Raw genomic sequence first — 26,616 nt, 5'->3', positions numbered from 1 at the left:
AACATGTCCAGAGGTCAGTTAGAGGGAGATAAAAAAATGACTTGCGGCAAAGTCTGCATTGGGGTCACTGAGTGGAGGCAGAATGAAGGGGTGAAGTGGTCCTCTGCCTGGAAGTCACATACTGGATGAGTGAGAAGGAGCATGTATTGGGGGAAAGGGGTAGAGACACGAAGCTAGGACTTAGAAAACGCTCCCAGGCAGACGTGGGAAGAAGAGAAGCAGCAAAGACAATGAAAAAGTACAGTCACAAAGCTAAGAAAATGACCACAATAACTCCAAGCCAAGAAGGCGAACCAAGAGGAGATTCACAACAGCAAGAAAGTGTGGCTCACCAGGCCAAATATTTACGGTCAAGGTCAATGAGTAAGCAGCAGCCACTGCAGCTATCAATCAGGGGACCCTAGAGAGGACAGTTTCAGTAGAGACAAACACATTTGGAGCACAACCCTTGATACATTCAGGCTCTCTGTGCACTTACATTAAGAGAAAATGGCATCCCACTTTGACTCCAAAATAAAGCAATTCCTTATTCAAACCAACATCCTTTGTTCATCTAGGAAGGTCATCATTTTTCACTAAGGACAAGGTCACAGAAGGAAAACAGAGAGCGTGGACATTCAACCCATATGATGCCCCGGCCTACTCTCAGGTACAAATTATTTTCCTATAGACTTGCAAGGCCCACTTGACATAAAGCTTCTGGTGTATTGTATTAGGCTGCAGGTTTTCAACAGATTAAACACCTAGTAAAATTTTCAGCAGAATCATGTGCAACTCGTTTAAAATTTTTTTTAAGGGATGCTGAAAACACGTTGTCTTCCAAAAATCCAGAGATAATTTTAGATTGAAAAATCCAAGCTTGCCAAGGGAATCTGAGAACTTTTCTATCTTGGTCTCCAATGCTAACCTACGTATTCGTGTGCAAAAATAGAGGAAGATTAGAATCTCAAATGCCAGACTGAAAAGTTGCCACAACAAACCTGAACTCTTCATATGGAGTTTGTTATCTTGTCAGCAAGGAAACAAATGAAACAGCAATAAACTCTTTACTTTAAAAGATAAGAAGAAAAAGAAATCTCAAACACAAAATATTTCCTGGACTTGTAAAGGAAAATGATTTAAAAAAACGATACTGTGAATGGAATTTAAAAACGGCATACAAAAAATCTAAATATCAAATTTGTAAGTAGTCCTTTACAAACACACACTTAGAACTTTAAGTCTAAAATCCGATAAAACGGCAGTTACAGTTTATTCAACAAAATTGGGACAACTAACCATTTGGAAAATATTTCATATCTTAAACCAAAACTAAGTTATAAGTAGATTAAATAGCTAAAAGTAAAAAAATAAAATAGAACCATGAAATGAGCAACATGGATGGAATTTTTTATAACATTGGAATGGAGAAAAAATTTTCAAACATGTCAACAAAGGAAAAAATACTACTGTATTTTAAAAATAAATGTTACCTTTGACCTCATTTGTAAATTCACCCTAAAACAACAATCTGACAAATCCTTTTGGCAGAATTGTCTTGTGACGAGTTGGAAACAATCTACAAGTTCATCTGCAGGGCTAGGTTAAATATGGTATACAATGGCATACTATGAAGTCCACAAAAGTGATAATACAAATCTGTATTTATTGATATCACCAAAATGTCAGCAACCGCTGTCACCGAGTGGTAGGTTGGCAGATGATTGCCATTTTAAAAAGTATCTCGTCACAATACTTTTTGTGCTGTCTGGAATGTGAGGAGAGGAGAATGAATTGCTTTTACAATGGGGGTGAGGGGTGGGAACAAGCTATTTTCAAATCCGGGCCCCCCAAGCTGAATGTCTATCTGGGAAATTTTGTAAGGAGTATAAACAAAATTCTTATCATGCCAAACAGGCATGCTCCTTTCCTCGCACCACAGGGAGCAGGAAGACACACCCCTGGCCCCGCGCTCGCCCCACGGGCGTGGGTCCTCCATCCGGAGGGTCCCCGCGGAGCCTCCCCCGGCCCCTCTGCGCCAGCGAGCTCCGCAGGGCCGCAAACCCGCGTCCCCCGGCGGCCCGGCACGGCGGGGCCGGCGGGCAGCCGCGGGGCGGCGTGAGGGCCGCGTCCCCAGGCGGACCCCGGCCGCCCACAGGCCGCCGTGCCACCACGGACGGCTCCGCGGGCTTCCGGGAGCGGGTGCCGGCGCCAGCCCGACCTCCACGGCCCCGGCGGCCGGAGGGAGCGGCCCCCGCCCCTCCCGTCCGCGTCCGCGTCCGCAGGGTCCCCTCCGCGCCCCGGGTCCCGGGCACGAGGAGGAGGCCCCTCCGGGCTTCCGTCCGCCCGGCCAGCGCCCCCAGAGCCCGGCGTCCTCCACAGCGGACGGGCAAGGGGCGGGAGCCCACGGCCCCGCGCCCTGCGGCCCCGAGCGCAGCGGCGCCGGCGAGCTCGTCCAGCGGCTTGGCCCGGCCGCGGCCCACCGCCCACCGCCCACCCGCCGAGCCCGCCCGCCCGGGCCAGGCAGCGCCCGCTCGCGCCCGCTCCTCACCTGCGACGCACCCCGGCCCCCAGTGCACCGCCGGGACCGGCTGTGTACACCGGAAGTGACGTCGCCTGGCCGGCCCCGCCCCCGCCCCAGGCGGACGCCGGGGTGGCCTCGGAGCGACCGGCTCGGAGCGGGAGCCGAGCTGCGCGAGGCGGGGGAAGCCTGAAGCTGCCTTGTTAGGGCTCGAGGACCTCCGTAGGGGACAGCTGCGCGGGGAGCTGAGGACAGGCGGCCAGAGCCCGCAGGGCTACCCCGTTCCTCTACTACGGCTTGGCCCCCGGGTGGGAGGGGTCAGCTGCGTCTTCGTGGATTTATTATTAAAATTGATTATGGAAATATTGAGTGCTTACTGGATGCCAGGCCCTGACAGGCACTGTGGGAGCCGGTAATGCCCTCCCACATGAGTTTATTCTCTAGTGGTGGAAACACAATAAAATGTCATAACTATGCATGATGATATAGTGCCAATTATGACAAGTGGTAGGAGGAGAAAGTGGAAGAGGGAGGGGAAGTCCCCCGACATGGTGAGGAGGGTGATCAGGGAATTCACGCCTAGGAAATGAGCGGGAGTTGAGGTCCTAAAGGGGAGGAGGAGAAAAAAAATTTGGAGAAGCAGGGAGGAAAGGACGTTAAGGCAGAAGAAACAGCAGGTGTCTTCAATGGCTCTGTGTTGTTCAAGAACCCAGGGTGGTGAGAAGATCTTAATGCGAGAGCGTTGGGAAACTAATGAGACTTAAGCAGGGGTGATTTTTACCATCCTTGTATGTTTAAAGGAATTACTTGGGATACATTGTGGAGAAAGACTGCAGAGGGGAGGCAAGAGCGGATGTAGGTTGGTACGCGCATGTTCATAACATTATTCATAATAGTTAAAAAGGAGAAAGCAACCCAAGTGTCCATCCATGGATGAATGGATAAACGAAATGTGGTATGTCCATACAATGGAATATTATTCAGCCTCACAAAGGAAGGAAATTCTGACACCTGCTACAAATGGGTGAACAGTGAAGGCATTATGCTAAGTGAACTAAGCCAGTCACAAAAGGACAAATATTCTACAATTCTACTTATATGAGGACCTAGAGTATTCACATTCACAGAGACAGAAAGTAGAATCGTGGTTGCCAGAGACTGGTGAGAAGGGAACATGAGAGGTTTGTATTCAATAGGAAGAGAGTTTCAGTTTGGGAAGATGAAAAAGTGATGGTTGTGCAACAACGTGAATATACTTAATGCCACAAAACTGTACACTTAAAAATGGTTGAAATGGTAAATTTTATGTATATTTTACCACAATAAATAAACAAATACGTTTAAAAAGAGAATAGATGTAGAAATCAGTTAGAAGACTATTTTGGTTGTCCAAGCAAAAGGTGATTCTGACATAGACCTCTAAAATTTTCTGTTCTTTAACATCTATCAGAAAAAAACTTTTTGGGACCGGCCCGGTGGCGCAGCGGTTAAGTTCACACGTTCGCTTCTTGGCGGCCCAGGGTTCGCCGGTTCGGATCCCGGATGTGGACATGGCACCGCTTGGCACGCCATGCTGTGGTAGGCATCCCACATATAAAGTAGAGGAAGATGGGCACGATGTTAGCTCAGGGCCAGGCTTCCTCAGCAAAAAGAGGAGGACTGGCAGTAGTTAGCTCAGGGCTAATCTTTCTCGGAAAAAAAAAAAAGGTTTTGACTATCACCTAGTTTATTTATAAATTGACTATCACCTAATTTATATATGCACTACACTACTAATATACTATTTATATTATAAAACATACCCAAAAAGAATTTTAGAAGATTAAAAAACAGTATATATAGAAGTTCTCATATTTTCCCCCAATAGGTTACCTTCCTACACCAGTGGGTATGTGACACACACTTTGAAAGCCGCTCACGGACTACGGTAGTGGCAATGGGGAATAAAGTCAGTGATGAAATAGATATGGAGGGTCAAGAAGAGGAGGGAATCCTAAATCTCTCCTGGGCCTTGGGGATGAGCCACCGTTGTAGTGACACAGTGTTGGGAAGCCTCTGAAGAAGACCACATTTGGAAGGGTGGAAGATAGGAAGAAGGCCATGAGTGCCATTGTCAACTTGACATCAAAGAGGAAGCACCAAGTAGGCAGTTGGGGATGGGGGTCTGGAGCTTAGGAGAGGGCTGGAGATGTCACTGGGGCTTAGGTCATTATTGAAACCGTGGGTAGGAGCTGAAGATGGGTATAGATCGAAGGGGGTCGTTTTTGGTGGTTGGTTTTTTAAGGTGGAAGAGACTTTAACATGTTTCAGTGTCTGAGAGGAGGATCCGGTTGACAAAAAGAGGGTAGGTATACAGGACAGAGACAATGTGGTTCATCTTGAGAGGTTCTGAAAAGGACTGGAGGGGGTCTAAAATGCTTGGCAATGGGTTAACTTCAGGCTGCAGCAAAGAGTGAGGAGAGGTTTGGGACAGAGGCGTGAGGAAAGCGGAAAAGGTCTGAAAGCAGAAAGGTGAGTTGACGAGAAATGTGGTAGAATTTCCAAATTGTGCTGAGGTTCCTATTTCAGGTTGATAACCATTCATCCAGATAGAACGCTCTTTCCCCTTGAGTGACTAGCCCCAGCAGCTTTCAGTAAGAGAAGAAGGTAGAGCCAGGATTTGCTTGGGAGTTGAATAACAGAGAGAAGGGCAAGAGTGTTACTAACAGGATGGGCTGTGGAACCCAAGCTATGGGAGAAGGGATGTGAGGTGGAAGAGGACAGCTCGGTTGGAGCAAGTGTCTCTGGGTGCTGGTGTCATTTTACCTATGTAGGCTGGAAAAGGGACCAGAGATCATAGTAGCTGGCTTCTGAGTGGGCCGACTATGGCTCCTGCAGTCTCAGGACAAGCCCATCTCTACTTTGGAGGTCCTTTTAGTTCCTACTACAGCCCCCAGAAGCCTCCAGTGGCCATGCCTGGACGCACCTGGTAAATACAGAATGGGAACTTAAAGAGGTCCCCCTCCCCATGTGGCAGGCTCTGAACCATGTGCTCAACCACTGCTGCTCATTTCACTCCAAACCTCATGGCCCCAGAGAAATGTGCTGGAAACCACTCGTGCCTGGCACCATCTGGGCCCCTTCTATAAACTTCAGTCCAGGGCCAGGAGGTTTCCGAGACCCATTCAGCCACATGCGTAGTTCTTATTTGAGCTCAGTGTGAATACTGCCAACATTGGGGCCCCTTTGGTGGCCTCTGTGGCGCTCTGAGCACCAGGCTATCTTGGACCTCTCAAGCTTACCTGAGGACATTTTGTATGGTGGACATATCAAGCCTGCTCTGTGAGTACATCCACAGCTATCATACTTACCTCCTCCTAGAGGTTTGAACTATTTGTTTTCATTCATCAAACACACAGAATGGAGAAGGAGGGGAAAAACACCCATGTACCCACCACACAGGTCTGAGACATTTGTTACTTCATTCACCTCTTTATTCCAAGCTCCCTCACATCAGAGTACCAAGAAAAGAGGATGGAGCCCACAGGGTCTAGAGACTGGGGGCTGGGCCCTGCTGGAGCCCCCATCTTCAGCTGCGATCCTCCAGCTCTGCAGAGAGGTCTATGATTGGAGCACACAGGGATGGGATGGTGCCCCAGGGACCTCCAGACAGTACTTCAATTTGCCACTTAGGAGGCCAAGAAGGCCCAGGCCAGGGCACAGGGCCTCTGCCTGAATCCACTGGGCCCCTCGTGTATCTGGCTGGAAGTAGAGTTGGAGCCAGATCCCGCGGGATGGATAAGAGCCTCGGAGGTTGTTGCCCACGAGAAGTGAGCAGAATGATGTTTCGGGAGCTCCTCAGAGACTGAAAAGCCCTCTATAGGTGAGATGGGCCAGAGGTGCACCTTGACCTTGGCATGAACTGTCTTCCCTGGCTGAGAAAAAAAAAGATTTGCTACAGCCAGCTTTTATGAGGGTTTCCCATTCCTAACGTCAGAAAGGCCACAAAATATGAACATCCCACATAGAGGGGCTCCTAAGAGATTAAAGAACTGATTTTCTTAAGCAGCCAAAGTTATTACTGTTGGCCTCTGCACTCTTCATGGCAGTAAGAGCCAGGCTGGCCTTTTACATATTAGCTTTAGTGGGTTTGTCTGAAAGAAGAGCCTCAGGGAAGCGGTTTCCACAGCCAAATGTTCTTGCTTGGGGGGGTGGGCAGGGGCAGGGGAGTTGAGTCTGGAGAGAGTAACTTTTCTACTTTGCCTTACTGGTCTCCCTTGGGCAGGGTGTGAAAGCTGCACGATGGGCTGTGAGCCCCAGGAAGGGCAGCTGCATTCCAGAATCCACAGGATTTGGGAGCCAGTCTGGAAAGGGCTGGCCAGACGCTCTGGGCACAGAGCAACTGGCTGTCTGCTGGGTAGAGAGAGAGGCTGGGGCGAGGCCAGTCCAGTCTAGCTTGGGTGGAGTGGCCCAGGCAGGAGAGAGAGTAAGGGTGGCGTGGGTCATGTGCTGAAGGGGAAACTTCTCCCCCACTCTCCACATTGCTTCCCTGAGGCAGTTGTTTATTACCCCTCCTTTTCCCCTGTGTGTAACCATTTAAGCATCCCGTTGTCCTTTCTCCACTCTACCCTCCACCTGCTGGAAATGGCTGTGCTGTGGCCAAGAGGGCTTTGCCAAGCAGAGCCATCTGCTTCTGTCTCACCTCCACATCTAAGATCCCAGGTTGTCTTTGATTGTTCTGAGGGTCTGGGGCTGGCCAGGGGCCTGGGAGATCCCCGATGGGTGGGCTGGACCCCAGGAGTCCAGGCCCTTTCCCCTGCAGCCAGGACAAGATGCCTGGTACGACCTTAGGAAACAAGTAAGGTCCAGGCAGAAGGAGCTGCCGGGAGACTCCCTGAGGGCTCTGCAGGGCTTGGTGAAGCAGAGGTGTCGGGACGCATGTGCGGGATGGAGGAGAGGAGGGGGAGGCGCTGGATGGGCTAGGGCCCACCCTGGAGTCTATGCCCATCAGTTATTAGCTGCAAACGTCTGCACTGTGGACGGCATATTTTCTAGGCCCCACAGACTGTGAGGGGTCCAAGGGCTTATGACCGGGAAAGGAAGGGTGGGTGTGCTGGGGAGGGGACGAGGCAAGGTCCTGGTGTGGGTGGAGCCACAGGGGCTTCGGCCTTGAGGTCAAGATGTCCTGAAAGCCAGGGGCAGCTCCAGTCCCTTCCAGAGCTGGCAGAGAGCCAAGACCTTGCTCTCCTCAGGTTCTGGTATGTGGACCTGGCCACAGGTGCCACCCTAACTTACAAGGTTTATGCTGTGGTCTTGGTCTGGCAAGATGCATCTTCCAAGTATTGTGAGAAGACAGTTTGTAGAGCTGAGTCTGCAATCACACACTTGTAAAGAGTATGGAGTTGAACACTTGGAGTTCTGAACAATTAAATTTATGAGCATCCCCTCAGATTTGTAAACCCACCAGGGGGCCAAGATTGAGGGGCATGAGACCTTCTCAGGTCCGTCTGGTTGAAGAAACCAGAACTCTGTCCCCTTTCCTGAGTGTGGGCAGACTCTCCTTTTGGTTATCAAAATGTAATAACCCCAACTCCTTGTCACTGAAACAAGAGAGGATTGATTAGCCCTAACAAAAGGAGCACTGTGGCCATGGGAATGGCTGTCCTTGGCAGCAGTCCTGATGCCTGGGAGTAACTCACAGACTGCCACCCCGCAGCCTGTCTGCCCCCTCTGGGCACAGCGGGAAGGAGGGCCGCAGGGACTGAGTCTTCATGTCTTCAACACATAGTGTCAGAGTCCAACCCAGCAACTCTGCAGTTGCCATATGGCTCCAATCCGAGATTTTTACACGTGGTTGCCCCTAGTTACAGTCCCGTTGGGGCATCTCAATTGGGTCTTCAATTGCTAGTAAGCAGGAACGGTAACCCTGCCACTGGCTGAGTTTCTGGTGGCAGTGGTGACTTGTGTAACCTTGGGAACTGGTCACAGAGCCTGGACTCCCTCCCAAAGAGATCTGGAATACTCAACGCATGTTTGATGTTGGTGTTGGATGGCAGGACCATATGCAACAGACTCCCCTTCGTCAGACAGCTGGCTGCCTCCTCTGTGGAATTCGGGGAAGCAGGTGTTCCGACCAGGGTCAGAGGGCAGTATGTGTGAGTAGTTTCTCCCCCACTCGCTCCAGAGTGAGAGACGGGCTCAGGGCCCAGACCCCTAGCCTTCTCACTGCCCCAATAATGTCATACCTAACCTTAACCCTTACCCTTACGGCTGCCAAATACTCATGCCTTCCATTTAGGGGCAAAGCTGGGCAGAATCAGATAACATTTTTAAGCCTAGTTACTAGAAATATTTGGAGAAAGGCTGAGTTTATAAACTAAAATTTGGCTCTTAACCTACAATGATTTCACTACCATGAAATATTGCTACTAAAGTGCAAAATAATGAACCATGATCACTCTACACTGCAACAAATGAGTCTGTGCTACGCCATCCAGTTCCGACATAACAATGAGAATCTAAGAGGGAGCTCATGAAACTAAAAGCCACCTTTGGCTTGCCTTAGCTTTGAGCTTCCTACCAGCCAACACTTACAAGAATCACCAAGAGGATTGGGCTTATTGAAAGGGAGCCAGGTAGCCTTAAACATATATGGAGAAATCCTGAAAGTAAAACATCGCCTCACACAAACTCTGTCAGATCAGTAAGTAGAAATGAAATCACTTCTCAGAAATCCTGTGATCCCCCAAAATTCCACATCTGCACAGGCACAGTCACAGGCAAATCCAAAACAACCATGAGTCCAGAAGCTGTCAGAAGTTTGCCCCCCTCCAAGAACGCACCTCTGGTTGTGGGGTTCTTTAAGTTGTTCGAAAGCATGATCTCATAGGCCTCCTCCTCCAGGAAGCCTTCTCTGAAATCTGCAACTCTGTTCTTTCCCAGTCATGGTATTTCCCTCACAAAACTGTAAGTTTTGCTCCTTCTGGACTGTGAGTTTGGACGATATTCATCTCACCCTTGACTGTATCTCCAGCACTGGTGCTGCATATAGCAAACAGCAGGCGTTCACTAAGTGACTTCCTCATTTAGTCAACAAATTTCTGAGCACCTACTATGGGCCAGGCACTGTGCCAGGTACTGGGGATGGAGTGGCAAACAAGACAAAAGTGATCCTTACACTTGCTTGGTGGGGAAGACAGAATTGAATAAACAAAAATGACAAAGATAAGGTAACATAAACACGCAAGCACAATGAGGACATGTCGCCGTGGAGTGGAGTAGAGTTCCAGAAGACTACGGCAAGGAGGCTTGAACACATTCTGGAAGGTCGTGGAAGGCATCCCTGAAAATGTAATGTTTACACTGACATTTAAAGAGTGAGAAGCAATTAGTTGGGGAAGAGATTTCCAGGTGAAAAGAACTGCCTGTGCAAAGGTCCTGAGGCAAGAGGGACTTTGGTTCATTTTAGGAACTTAGGGAAGGCTAGGGTACTTCCCCAGGGACTAGATCATACGAGGCAGGCTGGGACGGATGGAACTCCTTAAGAGAAACAGGAAGTCACTGGAGAGTTTGCTACAAAAATGTGTTTCCATAGCACTGGGGTGGGGAGAGCAGAAGCGGAGTGAGTTAGCAAGGCCTCCAGGGGTCTGTGTGGTATCAGACAGGCAGAGCACTGGAGAGAGTTCAAGGTCCCCTTCCATGTGTCTTTTACATTGACGTTTAATTTACATAAAGTGCACAAATCTTAAGTGCACACTTCAAGTTTTCACTTATGTATACATACTGTACGCACCACTCCAATTAAGATATAAAATACTTTAGCAGGCCCTGCCTCCCCCAAAGATAACTCCAGTCAGCTCTCTGTATCTGCGAATGTGGAACCTGAGGAGAAGGAGGGCCAGTTAAGGGACTTGAGTATCTGCAGGGAGTCCTGGAACCAAGCCCCTCCACACACGAAGGGACAAGGGATGACTGTGCTGTTTCACTCTATCACCATCGATTAGTTTTGCCTAAGTTTGTTTCATGTAAATGGCATCATATAATATGAACTCTTTTGTGTCTGGCTTCTTCCCTTCATCCTGATGTCTGTGAGATTCATTCATGTGGTGGAGAGTAAGTTTTTATTGTTTTCACTGTATTTCATTGATAAATATACCACCATTTGTTCATTCTACTGTTGGACATTTGAGTTCTTTCCAGGTTTTGGCTATTATGACTAGTATGAACGTTCTTGCACGTGTCTTTTGGCGAACATAACCAATCACTTCTATTGGGTATATACGCAACAGTGAAACTGCTGGGGCATAAATACACATATTTAGCTTTCGTAGATATGGCCCATTCGTTTTCCAAAGTGGTTGTACCAAGTTACCCTCCACCATTCAAGCGTAGAAGTCCCAGTTCTTCCTTTCCTCACTGACACTTGATGTTATGGTCTTTTTTAAAAGGCTCCGGTAACTTTTGTGGGGCTGGAATGGTATCTCTAATTTCCCATGCAAGTAAAGTGATACTCAAGGTGCTGCAACAAAGGCTTTTACTTTATACGGAGCAAGAAATGCCTGATGGCCAAGCTGGATTTCAAAAAGGGAGAAGCACACGAGATCTAACTGCAATTATTCTTCAGCTACTGGAGTGCTCCAAAAAATTTCAGGTTAGTCTATGTTTTAGACGACAGTAAAGCCTCTGACTGCGTGGATCATGGAAAGCCATGGGCAGCTCTGAAAGAAATGGGCATGGCTTGGCACTTTATTGTCCTGATGTGTAAACCGTATTGTGGACAAGAAGCCCGTCAGGACAGAATGGTTTCCTACAGGCCAAGGTGTAAGACAAGGGTGCATTCTGTCTCCCCCTCTGTTTAATCTGTAAGTAGAAGATATCATACGAAAAACTGGGCAAGACTCAGATGAAAGAGTGAAAATTGGTGGAAGAAATATCAACAACCTAAGATATGTAGATGACACCATCTCACTGGCAGAAAGCACCAATGACTTGAAACAACTTCTGATGAAAGCAAAAGAAGAAAGTGCAAAGTGGGGCTGCATTTGAACAAGCAGACAAAAATCATGACTACAGAAGAATCACACTTTTGGGGCCGGCCCTGTGGCACAGCAGTTAAGTGCTCACGTTCCGCTTCAGCGGCCCGAGGTTTGCAGGTTCGGATCCCCGGTGTGGACATGGCACCGCTTGGCATGCCATGCTGTGGTAGGCGTCCCACATATACAGTAGAGGAAGATGGTCACGGATGTTAGCTCTGGGCCAGTCTTCCTCAGCAAAAAGAGGAGGATTGGCAGCAGTTGGCTCAGGGCTAATCTTCCTCAAAAAAAAAAAAATAACACTTTAATGTAGATAATGAAGATGCTGAAATTGCTAAAGATTTTGTTTACCTTGGTTCAGTCAAAATTTAAATGGAGACTGCAGTCGAGAAATCAAGAGAAGACTAAGACTTGGAAGGGCAGCAATGAAATAATTAGGAAAGATCATGAAGTGTAAGGAAGTGTCATTAGAGACCAAGGCCAAGATTATCCAGACCCTCGTATTCCCAATTACAAGGTAGGGGTGCAAAAGCTGGACAGTGAAGAAGGCTAACAGGAAAACAAGTGATTCATTAGAAATATGGTGTTGGAGGAGAGCTCTGCGGATACCCTGCACTGCCAGAGAGAGGAACAAGTGGGTCCTAGAGCAAATTAAGCCTGAACTATTTCTGGAGGCAAAAATAGTAAAACTGAGGCTGTCCTACTTTGGGCACATCATGAGAAGGCAGGATTCTTTGGAAAAGACAAAAATGCTGGGAAAAGCAGACAGCAGCAAGAAAAGAGGAAGAACGAACATGAGATGCATTGACTCCATGAAGGAAAGCATAGCATGAGTCTATAGGAGATGAGTAGAGATGTTGAGGGCAGGAAGCTGTGGACATCACTCATTCATAAGGTCACAGGAGTCGATTTACTGTCATGTCAACACACTCAGAATGGTATCTCCTTGTGGTTTTAAATTGCATTTTTTGGATGACAAAGTGTCAAGAAGTTTTTCATATGTTTACTAGATATTTGAATACTCTCACTTATCTCTGTTCAAGATCTAAAATTTTTTTTTTTAAACTGATTTGTAGTTCTTTATATACTCTGGATTATGAGCCCTTTGACATACATAATGCAAATATCTTCTCCCAGGTTGTGGCTCCAATTTTCATTCCCTGATGTCTTTTGATAAACGAATTTTTAAAAATTTTTTAAAGGAAGATGGGCCCTGAGCTAACATCTGTGCCAATTTTTCTCTATTTTGTATGTGGGACACCATCACAGTGTGGCTGGGTGAGTGGTGTGTGGGTCTGCACCTGGGATCCAAACCTGTGCACCCTGGGCCGCTGAAGTAGAGCGCACGAACCTAACTATGCCAGCAGGCTGGCCCCAACAAACTTTTAATCTCAATGAAGGCCAGTTTATCAATATTTCCTTTTCTTTTACGGTTATCACTTTTTGTGTTCTCTTTGCCTAGTCCAAGATCTTCAAGATATGCTTATTTTTTCCTCAGAAATATTCTGTAGCTTTTAGTGTAGATGTCTTGCAAATCTTTTACAAGATTGCTAGGTATTTAATTTTTTGGTGGGGTACTATTATAAATGGTAGTGTTTTTTCTTTTTTTTTTGAGGAAGATTAGCCCTGAGCTAATATCTGCCACCAATCCTCCTCTTTTTGCTGAGGAAGACTGTCCCTGAGCTAACATCCATGCCCATCTTCCTCTATGTATGTGGATACCTGCCACAGCATGGCTTGACAAGAGGTGTGTAGGGATCTGAACCGGCGAACCCTGGGCTGCCAAGGCAGAACACGTGAACTCAACCGCTGCATGACCAGGCTGGCCCCTAACTTTTCATTTTCTTTTTTTTCCTTTTTCTCCCCAAAGACCCCGGTACATAGTTGTATATTTTCCACTGTGGGTCCTTCTAGTTGCGGCATGTGGGATGCTGCCTCAGCGTGGTCTGATGAGCAGCGCCATGTCCGCGCCCAGGATTCGAACCAACGAAACACTGGGCAGCCTGCAGCGGAGTGCGCTAACTTAACCACTTGGCCACGGGGCCAGCCCCCAACTTTTCATTTTCTAACTGTTGCCTGTATATAGAAACAAGTGATTTTTATATATGTTGATAATTCACTTAGTGATTGTAGTAGTTTGTAGATAGGTTTGGATTTTATACATATCCCGTCATGTCAAAAATGATAGTTTTCTTTTTCCCAATCTTTATACTTTTATTTCTTTTTCATACCTTACTGCACTAGCTAGGATGGCCCATACAATGCTGAATGTAAGTGGTGACAGTTCATACCAGTCCCAAGAGGAAAGAGTTCACTACTTCACCATTGCATGTAATGTTGGCTGTACATTTTTTGTAAATATCTTTTATTAAAGGAAATTCCCACCTATTCCTAATTTGCTGTTTTTTTAATCTCCTCTTTCTTTTTGAAAGGTTAAAGACTGTGTACACACCCAGTTTGTTCACTGGGAGGAGGGGATCAAATGTAAAAAGATGTCAGCCTGCTCCAGAGGGCACCCTGGGGCTCATGCCAGTAATTGTTGGGGTATCGCCAGCCTTTCCATCAACAGTCTCTGCGGGCTCACCATTGCCAGGTCATCTGTAGCTGGCTGTCCTTTTCTTGTAGTGGGCTGTGACAGACATTACTTGTGCTATTTGGTTCTATACTTCTTTGCCTCCTTAAGTGAGAACAAGGTAAGTTCAAGTTGGGCTAATGCAAAAATGAGCATGCTGACACCTTCTTTCCATTCCTGGGAAAAGAAAAAGCAGCTATCTTCTGACTGTGCCGGGGACACACACTAGGAGAGTGGCCCCTCTCAGTCTAATAGAAGTCTGAAGACTCCAGGATTCCCAGATTTAAACCATGAAGCGACTGGAAGAGAAAATTAAGCGGGCCCAGACACTAGGTATGTTTTGAGCATAAATCGTGACCTGGGTTGATGAAAGCTGTAGAGCAAATCCCGAGTCTGGAAACCAGACACAGAGGCATCCGACCCAGGGACACATCCAGGGAGAGGTCATGGTAAGTATGGGGTGGCCTGGCATTTCTTGCTTTGTCAAGAAGCCCTTTAGACACTTGCAGAGAATAGGCCTGAGGATTCTGATCGTTCACAACCTAGAGATAAGCCCAGCGCCAGGTTGTGAGCAGCTCGGAAGCCTCGTCCCTCTGGGAGCCGAGCCGGCTCTCCGGGCCATCTGGAGCAGGCGCAGTGTTGGAACGGGGACTCACTGCTGCTCAACACTGGCCAGCCCCAGAGCCAGAGGTGCACAGAGGCCCCGCTAGCTCACAGCACTGTGACTTATTTTTAGATCCGTGACTCAGAGGCCTAGACCAGGCCTGAAGCCTTGCGGAGAGAAGAGGCCCTGCTCAGGGGCTGGCTCTTGCAAGCAGCCTGGCTCTGGTTGTCTGACACTGTGATCACATCCATATCAGACCATAGTTGCAGTGACAGTTTCCAGGAGAACACAATCTCTCAAGGGCTACAGCTCAGATGCCTTCTCTAAGATGTGATATAATTTGACAGACGTGTGTTCCAAAAACTTCATTCCAGCTACTGCATAGAAAATGAACTGGAGGAGTACAGCATGTGCAGTATGGATGGTGACCGATGAAGAGGCAAGTGCAGGACAATAGCCAAGAGTTGAAGGTGCTTCACACCAGAGGACAGGCAAACAGATTTCCAGTTCCAGACAGTAAACCAGTCACAAATGTTTACCTTGTTTTAAGACTACATTACAATGTCAATAAATGTGTAAAATGATATTTACATTTCAAATAGATAAACAGATTTGGGCAGGGAGAAGTTGTGGTGTTATTTTTCTCACCTTTTTTTGGTGTGTGTGAGGGAGACTGTCCCTGAGCTAACACCTGTGCCAATCTTCCTCTATTTCGTACATGGGTCACCACCACAGCATGGCGTGATGAGTGGTGTGTATGTCTGCCCGAGGTCCGAACCCATGAACCCCGGGCCACCAAAGCAGAGTGCGCAAACTTAACCATTACACCACCGGGCTGACCCCTGTGAGGTATTTTTCAACAAACTTCTAGACTGATTAGAGCAGATGAAAGAAGTATGGTGACCCAGGGCAGAGCAGAGGGTGCTGTCACCTGGACCATACTTCGGGGATGCTTCTGTGCAGGAGGAGCTACCTGCCTGGAACTCTGAAATGCTTCAGACTCTGAGGCAGCAGGTACAACAGAGGGCGGGAGAGAGTGGCCTGAAAACAGGAAAACTAATCTAAGGACTGTCTGCACAACAAGCAGTGAACAATCCTGTTTTCTGCTGCAACTAGAATACCTATAATTAGGCAACATACTCCTGGGCAAAACAAACAAGTAAAAGGAAGATTCTTCTCCACAGGGATCTGTGGGATCTGGAAATACTGGCGCCTCTGAACAAAGCTCCCTGGAATTCAGAGCTCAAGGATAAAGATCACCATCTTAAAGCAAACCCTGCCAGATGACAAATCCTGGCCACGCACAGAGCCCCAAGGCAACTCTTCTGCCTTCTTCTAATGGGAGACAACCAAGCCTCCTCAGATATTTGAGTAAAGTCTACGACAGGAAGGAGACCAAGATTAACAATCAGAATAAGTAAAGAAAATAATGAGGAAAACACTCACACACAAAGGATCAATTTCCCAGCTCTTATATCTGACTAAGAGAAAGATCGAGTGAAAGAACAGGTTGGACAGCATCCAAGAATCATCCACGTAACAAGAGAAAGAGCTAAAGGAAAGGCACGAATCTTTACATCAAAAGGGTCCATCAACTGCCCAGCCTAACACTGGGATAAAACAAAAAAAAACATACCCAGAGAAGTGATCATAAAATTTCTTAACATAAAGGACAATGCTAAGGTTCCAGAGAGAAAAAACACCATCTACAATGAAAAAGAATCAGACTGGCACTGGACTCGACGTCACTGCATGTTAGATCAAGGGTCAGCAATTGAGATAAGGATGGTTTTTATATTTTTAAAGGGTTGTTAAATAGAAAGAAGAGGAAGATGTGACGGACACCTTACTATCCGGCCCTTTATATATACTTTCTTAGAAAGCTCCCTAAGGAGGAATTCTAGCCAAGAAGGGAACGGAAAGCATGGCATCCAAGAAACCGTGACTAACCGAGGAGAGCAATGAGGAGAAATTCCAGGATCATAACTTTGCTGAAGATCTCAAAAGCAACATGTTTGGATTTTAGCAGAATGGTGGAAGGTTATGAAACAACAGTCTCTGAGAATAAAGGAGACTTCATAGTCCAAATCGAATAGGTAGTATGGTTGAGGGCTTGAAAAAACTGCATTATATGATAAAGGCAGGAAATACAAGCAACAGAGAAGGGCATCCAGAAACTCCAGGAAAAACAAAAAGCTGTAGAGAAAATAATGTTCCAAAGAAAAAGTTGTCTAAATTAGACTAGAAAATCAGTGAGCCCAAGAAGAATGAAACAGATTCCAAGTAAGAGAGACAGAGAGAGAGAGAGAAAACACATGAAAGAGCGAATCAAAAATTCTAGGGAAAAACAATGTAAACAAAAGCAAAACTAAGATGATAACACATACAAAATTCAGGCTAGTGGTTTCCTGTCAGGTGAAGGAGAAATGGAATAGCGGAGCCCTAACAGCAGGTTGTCAGTAATGCTCTAGTTCTGGGCTTAAGGGACAGGTTCACAGTTGCTCATATTGTGGGTCACATATTGTTCTGTACATAGTAAATGTGCAAGAGGAAGGCTAAAGTAAAACAATTCAACAATTGGAGAAGAAAGGCAAGGTCCAATCATGAAGCAAATTAAAATGTGGATGCTTTTAAGAAAGAAATGATGGTTGAATCTTGAATCGTGATCCCAATAATATTTTTTGGGGAAAGGTGTAGTATTTGATACTAGCACTACAGGAAAGCACGCCACTTGGCTCTGTGCTGAAGAATTCTTAAACAATCATTAGCGGAATACTGTTTATTAGTTTTCAGCTTGTAAAGTCAACCAACATGCGAAAATAGGCAATTTTTAACGGCAGGAAGAATAAGACATTTTATATGAAAGGAAATATAACGAGGTTTATACTACTTGGCTCATCTATAAATGATATTCACTTCGTTGTAGTCAGTATCACGTGTCAGCCGTAATCAAGTATTATGCTAAGGATACTACGAGGATACAGAGGAAGGCTATGTGAATCTCTGGGGGGGGGGTTAAGAGGGTAAATCTTCACATCAGGAGGTCTGTAGTTGATAAATAGGTAAAGACCAGTTTACACAGGCTCCTCCTCCTGATAATAAAAGGACACACAAACACACACACACAATTTGGAGAGGGACAATTTCTAGAAGAATACAGATAAAGGGTTAACAGTATCTGCCTTTTAAGGAAGAGAAGCAGACTTGCTGGATACTATTTTGTTTCATTTGTAGTAACTATGTACAGGCATTATTCAATTAAAAAAAAAATCAGGTTTTTCCCTAATGTAAAAAGAGCTCCTGTAAATAACTAAGACTGACTAACATCTGAGGAGAAAAATAATGAAAGAATATACACAGTTCACAGAAAAGGAAGTACTAATAACTTAAACTTACGAAAAAATGTTCAATCTCACAAAGTGAAATGCATGGGGTAGTGAGATATTTTTTATTTGTCAGACTGGCAAAGATTTTCAGAAGTCTGGTAACACCATACTAGTGACCATATGGGGTAACAGGCACACTCAAAAACTGGCTGAAGTGTGAATTGCTATAAATTCTATTGAGGGAGACACAGGAATATTTATTAGAATTACAAAGCTATGTCTCCAGTTATGTAGAATTTCCAGTTAGTAGATTTATCTTACAGATAAATTCACCTATTTGTGAAATGATTCATAAAGGTTCTTCATTTCAGCACTGTTCGTACTAGCAAATGTTGGAAACAACCCGGCCCCATGTGGAGAGGGTAGCTGTAAGCCTGAGGGACAAAGAGGAGGGAGACTCTTGACCATAAGCGTATTAAATTCTTTCTTTTTGAGCTGTGTGAATGCGTACCTCCAAGCCTTGGCCAGAGGAGCAATCCGCTGAGGATGCCACACTGGCCCCCCCCACCACAGGACTGTGCCACAAAGGCCTCTGCAGCAGACTCAGTACTGAAAGGCAGGCCTCATGTCCGAAGTGCCAGGGAGCAGGGACAACCACCTGGATTACTGTACTGGCCTCTGAACAGGCGTCCCTGCTTCTTGTCCTACTAGTTGATTCTCAACACAGCAGCCAGAGATTCTTTTCAAACAGAAGTCAGACTGCCGCTCTTCTGTTCAAAACCGGCCTCCACTTACTCTGACCTCGTACGCTACTACCCTCTCCTCCCTCACTCCACTCCAGCCACACTAGGGTCACACCCGTGAGCTTCAGAGTCTCTGCAGCTACAATTTCTTCTGCTTGAATATCCAGTCACCTTCTTGAGCCATTTCTCAAATGTCAGCTTCCCTAACCTAAAATGGCAACAGCAATGCCCCCTCCAGCCCATAGATCTTTTCTTGTCCCCCTTCCTGGCTTTTTTTCCACAACACTTAAGCATCTTAACACATTACATATTTTGCTCATTTATTTTGTCTTCTCTTAGTAGAACACAAGCTCCACTAAGGGCTGGGTTTGTTGTTCACTGCTGCTTCCCATGCAACTGGAACTACCTCTTCCACAGTAAGAGCTCAGTATTTGTTGAATAAATAAACTGTTTTCCCTTTTCCATAGAAAATCAGCAAAACTAAAAACAGAAGACTACAGGAAGGGATAAAATTGTTAGCATGACTGCTGTCTTTCATTATAAGCCTTTCTGGGGAATCTTTTTTTAAAGATTTTATTTTGGGGCTCGCCCAGTGGCACAGCAGTTAAGTGCTCACGTTCCGCTTCTCGGCGGCCCCGGGTTCACCAGTTCAGATCCTGGGTGCGGCCATGGCATCGCTTGGCAAAAGCCATGCTGTGGTAGGCATCCCACATATAAAGTAGAGGAAGACGGGCATGGATGTTAGCCAGTCTTCCTCAGCAAAAAGAGGAGGATTGGCAGTAGTTAGCTCAGGCCCAATCTTCCTCAAAAAAAAAAAAAAAAAAATTGAGAGGTACACGTATCAATAAGTCAGATCTAGACTCAGAAGAGAGATCTGTGCAACATGTGAATTTGAGAATAACTCCATATAGCTAAGGCCACGGGGCTGATGCCAGAGACAGTATGTACCTTAAAAAAGAGAAAAAAGCTGAAGTAGAACTCTGCGGAACACCATTACTCCAAAATGGGGCGGTGGAAGAATCACGTAAGCAAACTGACGAGTAGCAGCGAGAAGGGGCAGGAGGAAAAACATGAATACGGCAGCCAGGAAGGTAAGAGTATTTTAGGAAGGAAGAGGTCAACTGTACGGAATGCTTCTGTAAAGTCAACAGGAGGGGAAAACTAGAAAGTCTCAATGGAGATCACTGGCGACCTTACCAAAAGTTGTTTCAGTGGAGTAGATCAAGTAGGTTAAGAACTGAAAGGGAGATTAGGCATCTTGATAGTTAAAGAGCTAAGCAGGAGCTCCTAGGGTGTAGGATTCAAGCATAACTTTCTTTAAAAAGAAGTTTGTAACATAATTGAATATGTACGTAATTACAATTATATACTAATATATATGAGTATCAATACATTAATATGCTATATAGTATGCCAGCATAGTAATCAAATGTGAATGGAAAGGATCCCTTACGAGGGAAGAAGTTGAAGATGTAAGCAGAGAAAAGAGGTAAATCAATATGGTAAGTCTGGGAATGACAGGAGTTAGGGAGCCAGAACATAGGCAGTTGGTTAAGGGGTGTTTTTTTCTCTGTTTTTACAGGGCCACAAGACAAAGGATGCATGCAGATGAGGTTTAGAGAGTGTTGTAAGGCTGGAGGCAGTTGCTATCCAACGTCCTCTAGTTCTCTTTGAAATAGATGGGAAGACCACTTGCTGACTGCAGAAAGGCTATTACAGAAAAGTAGTAAGTTTTGCTGGCAATGCTAAAGGCCCAGCAGAGAGCAGTAATCAGATTTACAGTGGTACTAACTTACTCAATTGTGATTCTCTTCCACAGGACTCAACCCTCTGGGATGGATGCTTTCAGAGTTGAAGTTTCTCTAGGCAGGAGCACAAGAAGAACAAAGAAAGAGCAAGAGAGTTCAGGGTATTTGCAAGACAATGATGGATCTTGGAGTCTAGGCTGGTTGGAGATGGTGATGAATCAGGAGGGAGTAATGAATCCAAAGGAGAAAGATCTCCAACCTGGAGATCCGCACCAGGTCAAAAACAGTTACTGAGCAAGGGAATGGTTAGGTCGGTCTCTCTCTCTTTTTCAAGTTATTTCTTGAGTAAGCCAGTTGGAAGATTAAAGTGTGGGGTGTCTAAATCCACGATTCAGAGGTGATGCAGTTGAGGCCGACGGACAAGGTCCATGTATGTCCACAGCTTTGGATGGGAGGGGATGAGAGGAAAAGATGACAGAACAACACAGGAACCAGGGTGTGGGATGGGTCCAGAAGAGTTAACACAGCAGGTCTGACTGGCATCCTCTATAAGCCTGCTGACAAGTTTGGCCCTTGGCTGACATCCGGAAACCTGGATTTCAGGAGGGTTCCCACCATTTAAGAGTGGCTCACTGTGCCTAAGCTATTTGTACAAACAATGTGGTTTACTTGGCTTTACTTCTGGGAGTCTAGGATTTTGGTATGTACCAAGCGGAAGGTGCCTACATAACCAGTCCCCGATCAAAACCTGGGCACTGCATCTCTAATGAGCTTCCCTGGTAGACAACATTCCACACACGTTCTAACAACTCGTTGCTGGGGGAATGCAGTACATCCTGTGTGACTTCACTTTCAAAGTCCCCTCTGAAAGTCTGAGCTGGTTTCCTCCAGACTTGGCCATGCATCTTTTCCCTTTGCTAATTTTGCTTTGTACCCTTCTGCTGTAAGAAATCACAGCCATGAGTATGATTATCTTGGGGACTCCCAAAACAGATGGGTGAACCATACAGAAGCTGAAGTCATTCAGATGCAGAGTGTAGAGGAAGAGGAAGGTAGGTTAATAGATTTTTCAAGATGGCACGTAGTAATCAGATGATGATAATGAGGAAGGGTGAGAGGATCACATGAGCCTCAACAGAAGAAAGCACTCTACCAGGAGGGGAGGGAGCAAGGACATCAAACCCCTATCTTCAACATAGGTTTGCAGGGCAAGAAATGCTCCAGTGCCGCCACTGGGAAGGGTGACAGATGGGGCAGTGTCCTTAAGGGACAAAGGCTAGCTACACAGAGGATTAACTCTGCATGTGCTCTAATATATGTACCTATCTATGTCTACATCTATAATACATCAGGGTTTTCTGGTACTTTATGGTTAGTAACAAATGACTTGCAGTAGCACACTGGTGTGGAATGACACCATAACTGGGTACTACTATCTTTCATCATACTCTAAGTCCTCAAGAGGTGTCAGTATTCCTCCCAACCACACAAGCTCTGGCTTCTCTTGCAAAGGATAAAACAGTGCCAGCATTATTTTAACTGCCAAAAGTAGAAATTGCCCAAATGTGGCATTCAACAGTAGAATGGATCAACTGTGGTCTATTAACACAATGGAATATTATACTGCAATGAAAATGAAGAGACCACAGCCAAATGCTAGATGAATTCCACAAACAACACTGAGCAAAGAAGCACAAGAGTATATACTATGTAATTCCATTTATATAAAGAACAAAGACAAGCAAAAGCCCATCTATGCACTTAGAAGTCAAGACAGCTGCTACCCTTAAGGGGGTAATGGAAGGGAGTTACAGGGGGACTTCTGGGGTCCTTTTAATATTCTGATTCCCAGTCTGGGTGCTGGTTACATAGGTAATTATGATATGTGTACTAAAACAGTGCTACTCAATATATTAAGAAAAAAGCAAGTTTCACAATAGTACATACACTACAAACCTATTTTTGCTGAAAAGCACATGCCTATACAGAACGCCAGGCAGAATGAAACCTAAATGGTGTTAACAATGATTAGCTCTGGATGGGGGGATTGGAGATGATTTTTTTCGTTCTCCTTTCCCTTTTTTAATCTATTTTTAAAAACCTTCTTCCATACCACTCACATTCTTTTGACAATGTCTTAAAAACAGAATCAAACCATACCTAGTTCCATTGTATCAACTGCAAGCTGCAAGGCTTCAGAAACCCACTCTGGGACAAGGAAATGCTATTAAACGCTGGGTAATGGAGCAAGGGATAACCATCACCCAACTAACCATAAAAAAAATTTACAAAACAATTTCAGCACAAGCAAAATCCTGAATTGCAATGTTGGGATTTGCGTTCTCATCAACAATCCTGTGTGAGGCTAGCACCAGAGGATTATCAGGATTAGGTTGAGTACCAGGATTACAGAGGCACACTCCAGACATCTAGTAAACATGTGCCTGTCCTCTGTACTGGGGTGACTGTAAACCATTCACCTGACTTCACTGCAATCTCCCCTGCGCCCAGGCTTCTCACACCCCCTCAAGACTGGTATTCTTTGCGCTCTCTCCTTTCACTTTCAGACTGATCTTCAAGTCTGCAGGTTAAGACAAGACTTGCTGGGGCTCTCAGTTGTTTCTGTACACCTAAACTATGAGTCCCTTTAAGAAAGCCTTATTACTGAACTGAAATATGCTTTGGCCTCACAGAGCTGCTTTGTTTCTTTATAAACCACAACATAAACACCAGTGCATTTTAAAGCATTTGCTTAAAATCAACATTCGTTATGAAGTGGAATCAGATTCAGCTAGATTTTGATATGTTCATGAGCTAAACCTGAAAACATTTTTATCAGTCAGCCAAATTTGTTAAGTATGAACCAAGCTGGAATTTAAAGGACACCCATACCTCTGGTTCACAGATCTGCACCATCACTTAGAACAGAAGCCACATGCTCGCGGAGGCAGATTTATAAATGTCTCAAAACCACAAGCCTGCGTTTACTAACACTGGCTCTGAAACACAGGATAAGAATCTTTGCATCCCTCCTCCTCAGAAGGCTGGAACTACCCCCACAAGAGCAGTGCCTGGACCTGCATCTTTCGCTTCCCAGTGCACACACTAGCTGGCTGAGTAGCTGCCACTGGCCTCCAGGCCTCCGTTGCTCAAACATCATTTCCCTCATTTGGCCAACTCCTATTCAGGGGATGCCTCTTCCAGGAAGTTGTTCCTGTTCTCTATTTTTGGGGACACTATGGCAGCCTGCTCTGAGTAAATCCCCACTTAGCATTTTCAGATTCAGAGATTAATGGTACTACTCTATTTCTCTAAGTTTGATCCCAATTGTACTAATACTTGTCATCTTTTAAACACAGTGAAGGGGCTTGTGGTGTAGTAGTTAAGTTCGGCATATTCTGCCTTCAGTGGCCCGGATTTGCAGGTTGGGATCCCGGGAGCAGACCTACACCACTCGTCAGCCAAGCTGTGGTGGCAACCCACATATAAAGTGGAGGAAGACTGGCACAGATGTTAGCTCAGGGCTAATCTTCCTCAGCAAAAAAATCCAAAGAAGCACAAAACACTGAAAAACAGGTAAACTAAGCCAATTGGTGACATCTCAGCTCCTATAACAGATGATTCCTCTTGATTACTTTATAGCATGACACCTTCCCCACTGTCACATGTTAAACCAGCTTATAGTCCTGAACTCATAGAGCAGGAGGATCCTCTAACGCTGAACCCAGACATGATTAGATCTGAGCTATGAACACAGGGCCTTGCAGGCACAGCTGCTCTTTCAGGCAGATAACCCAGAGAGAGGGACAACAGCCATGTAAAACTGAGACACGGAAACAATACACACTCATCCCCTACATGCTAGGAATACAAAAGTGAGTCTCAGTACTCAACGCAGCCAAACCTTGGAGGAAACCTGAGTCTCAATCTACCTGTTTCCCCCAAGATTCTACCCTGCAGAAACACCCCCCTCTTCCACTTAGTCCTTTCCCTCTCTTCATGCCTCAGTCATAACCTAGATATACTGGATTTGGAAGGATGGGGAAATGACAGACTAAATCTACTTTGGAAACACTACTAAAGCCCTTAAAGGAGGGGGCTAAATTAGATGAGCCAGCTGTGAGGGTTTAAAAACGGTCTTTCTAAACCCGGCTGATGAGAACTACCTATGGGACTTAGACTGATTCCCAGGCTCCAGGACAGAATTTCAGAATTGGATTCTCCAGGTGGGGCATGGGAATTTGTATGTTAAAGACTCGCCCCAGCTGATTCTGAATTAGAGATTTGTGAATCACTGACCGAGAACAGGATGAGTGGTAACGCCTATGTGATAACAGATTTCTAGAATATTGACAGTGTTACTGGAAGTAAGGTTCTTTTAAGCCTTGTCCTTTCATATCCTATATAAAGATTCTTTAGTAAATGTTTTCAAAAATTTTGGGTTAAAACTAATTCCCCCCTTGTCTTTCCACGTGGAGGGACTTCAGCAAGTATTCTCAAAGTGCAAGGGTACTTCAGGCTGGGTAACTGATTATGTGGCACTGTCCAGCATGGTGCAGTGGACATTTACCATCCCTGGCCCTTACTCTTAAATGCCAGTGGTGGTTCCTAGTCATTGTGACAACCAAAACACATCCCCTCACATTCCTCAACGATCCCAGGATGTCAGTTCAACCCTCATTAAGAGCCACTGAGCTGGATTAACATTCCTGACCTCTCTCCCTGTCCCCCACGTTAAGTCCTGCTTTTGGAGGGAGAAACGATTCGGTAGGCAAGTTAAGGAGTTCAGCCCTTCCCTCTCTCCTATTCTGCACCCGCCTGCCCACAGAGGGTGCAGTCCAGCCTGAGGCTTCCAGCTTGGCCTGTGCCTCGTTGGCTTAGTCTCCTCATGTCATGGGCTGTCACTCAGGAGCAGTCTGCACTCTGGATGGGGAGAAAGGGCTTCTAGTTTTACCTAAACATCTACAAAGATAAATCTTAGGGAAAAAGTTAGAAATTAATTTAGTTATTTTAGGGAATATAAACATGACCATAATTCTGCTCTTACATTTTAAAGATGCCTTTCGTTACGTTTCTTTCTATTGTAAGAGAATATTACTGTTTAAAGAGAAAGAACTTTGACGAACATTTTTTATTGTACAGTTTTATTCTGTCTTAGCATAAAAACCTTGCTTTAATATTGTAAGGTGCACTGCAGGTATGCCATGCTGCCAGTTGTTATTAGGGCACCAAATGCCCTAGTCAGTGACCCAGAGGGCTTGGAAAATGCGTTAATTCATACTTTCAGAGCATATAACCAGTATTTACAGTTTTTCTTCTTCAAATTGGCCTGGGACATCTCAAGCAGTCTACACAGGTATTGCCATAGCACTTGCTTTGATGTTCAGAATGCCTCAGCAATGTGTTCAATATCATGATTTGCGGGTCCTCCAAAAGGTTTTGTTGTTAACATGCAAGCAAACAGTATTAAAACAATATCATCTAAACTATGGCTGCCAGGTACTGGACCTTAATAATGAAACCAAATTACAAAACATCTTGTAGAGCTATACAAAAGATATAAAATTAAAATTAAAAATATCAACCATCTTTAAATATTCCAATTCTCCTACAGTGCAGTTTTCCACATCTTTGTCACTACTGAATATTTTAAGGAGAAAGTTAACAAAAATCAAAATAGATAAAAATATTTAAATCTTTGGATCCCTTTATTCCATGGCCTTCATAAAAACACAAAAGTGGCCAGATTTTTTTTCCCCACCATAGGTTAAAATATCAAAAAGATTTACTAGTAATTTATAACTAGCAATGAACTCTATACTGAGTCATCTGTGGGTCACAGGCCCAAGGACCAGTGTTCAATCTTAAAGGTTGCCAAAATAATTTCTAACATTCTGAATCTTCTTGAAATATACGGAATGAATGAGTCAAGGTATCAAGACAAAATTCCAGGCATATCAGGAAAAACAGGTTACTTGATGCCTAGTTTTATTGTCTTAAAAAAGGGGGGGTACTTACTTGAAAATACAGCTAAGTACACTCTTATCTATGATTATTTACATTCGTATACTGAAAATATCTATTATTTGGACAAATCCTGTGATACGCCATT

At 45.3% G+C, this 26,616-nt stretch overlaps 1 protein-coding gene across 1 annotated transcript in view; it reads right to left on the bottom strand.

The window, feature by feature from the left end:
- LSM14A (LSM14A mRNA processing body assembly factor) overlaps positions 1 to 26,616 on the bottom strand; it is a 98,754-nt gene that overhangs the window by 22,767 nt on the left and 49,371 nt on the right. The gene's annotated exons all lie outside the window — the stretch shown is intronic.

The sequence above is a fragment of the Equus przewalskii genome, chromosome 9, assembly GCF_037783145.1.
Source record: "Equus przewalskii isolate Varuska chromosome 9, EquPr2, whole genome shotgun sequence".
Lineage (NCBI taxonomy): Eukaryota > Metazoa > Chordata > Mammalia > Perissodactyla > Equidae > Equus > Equus przewalskii.
This window is presented reverse-complemented; position numbering and strand designations above follow the sequence as displayed.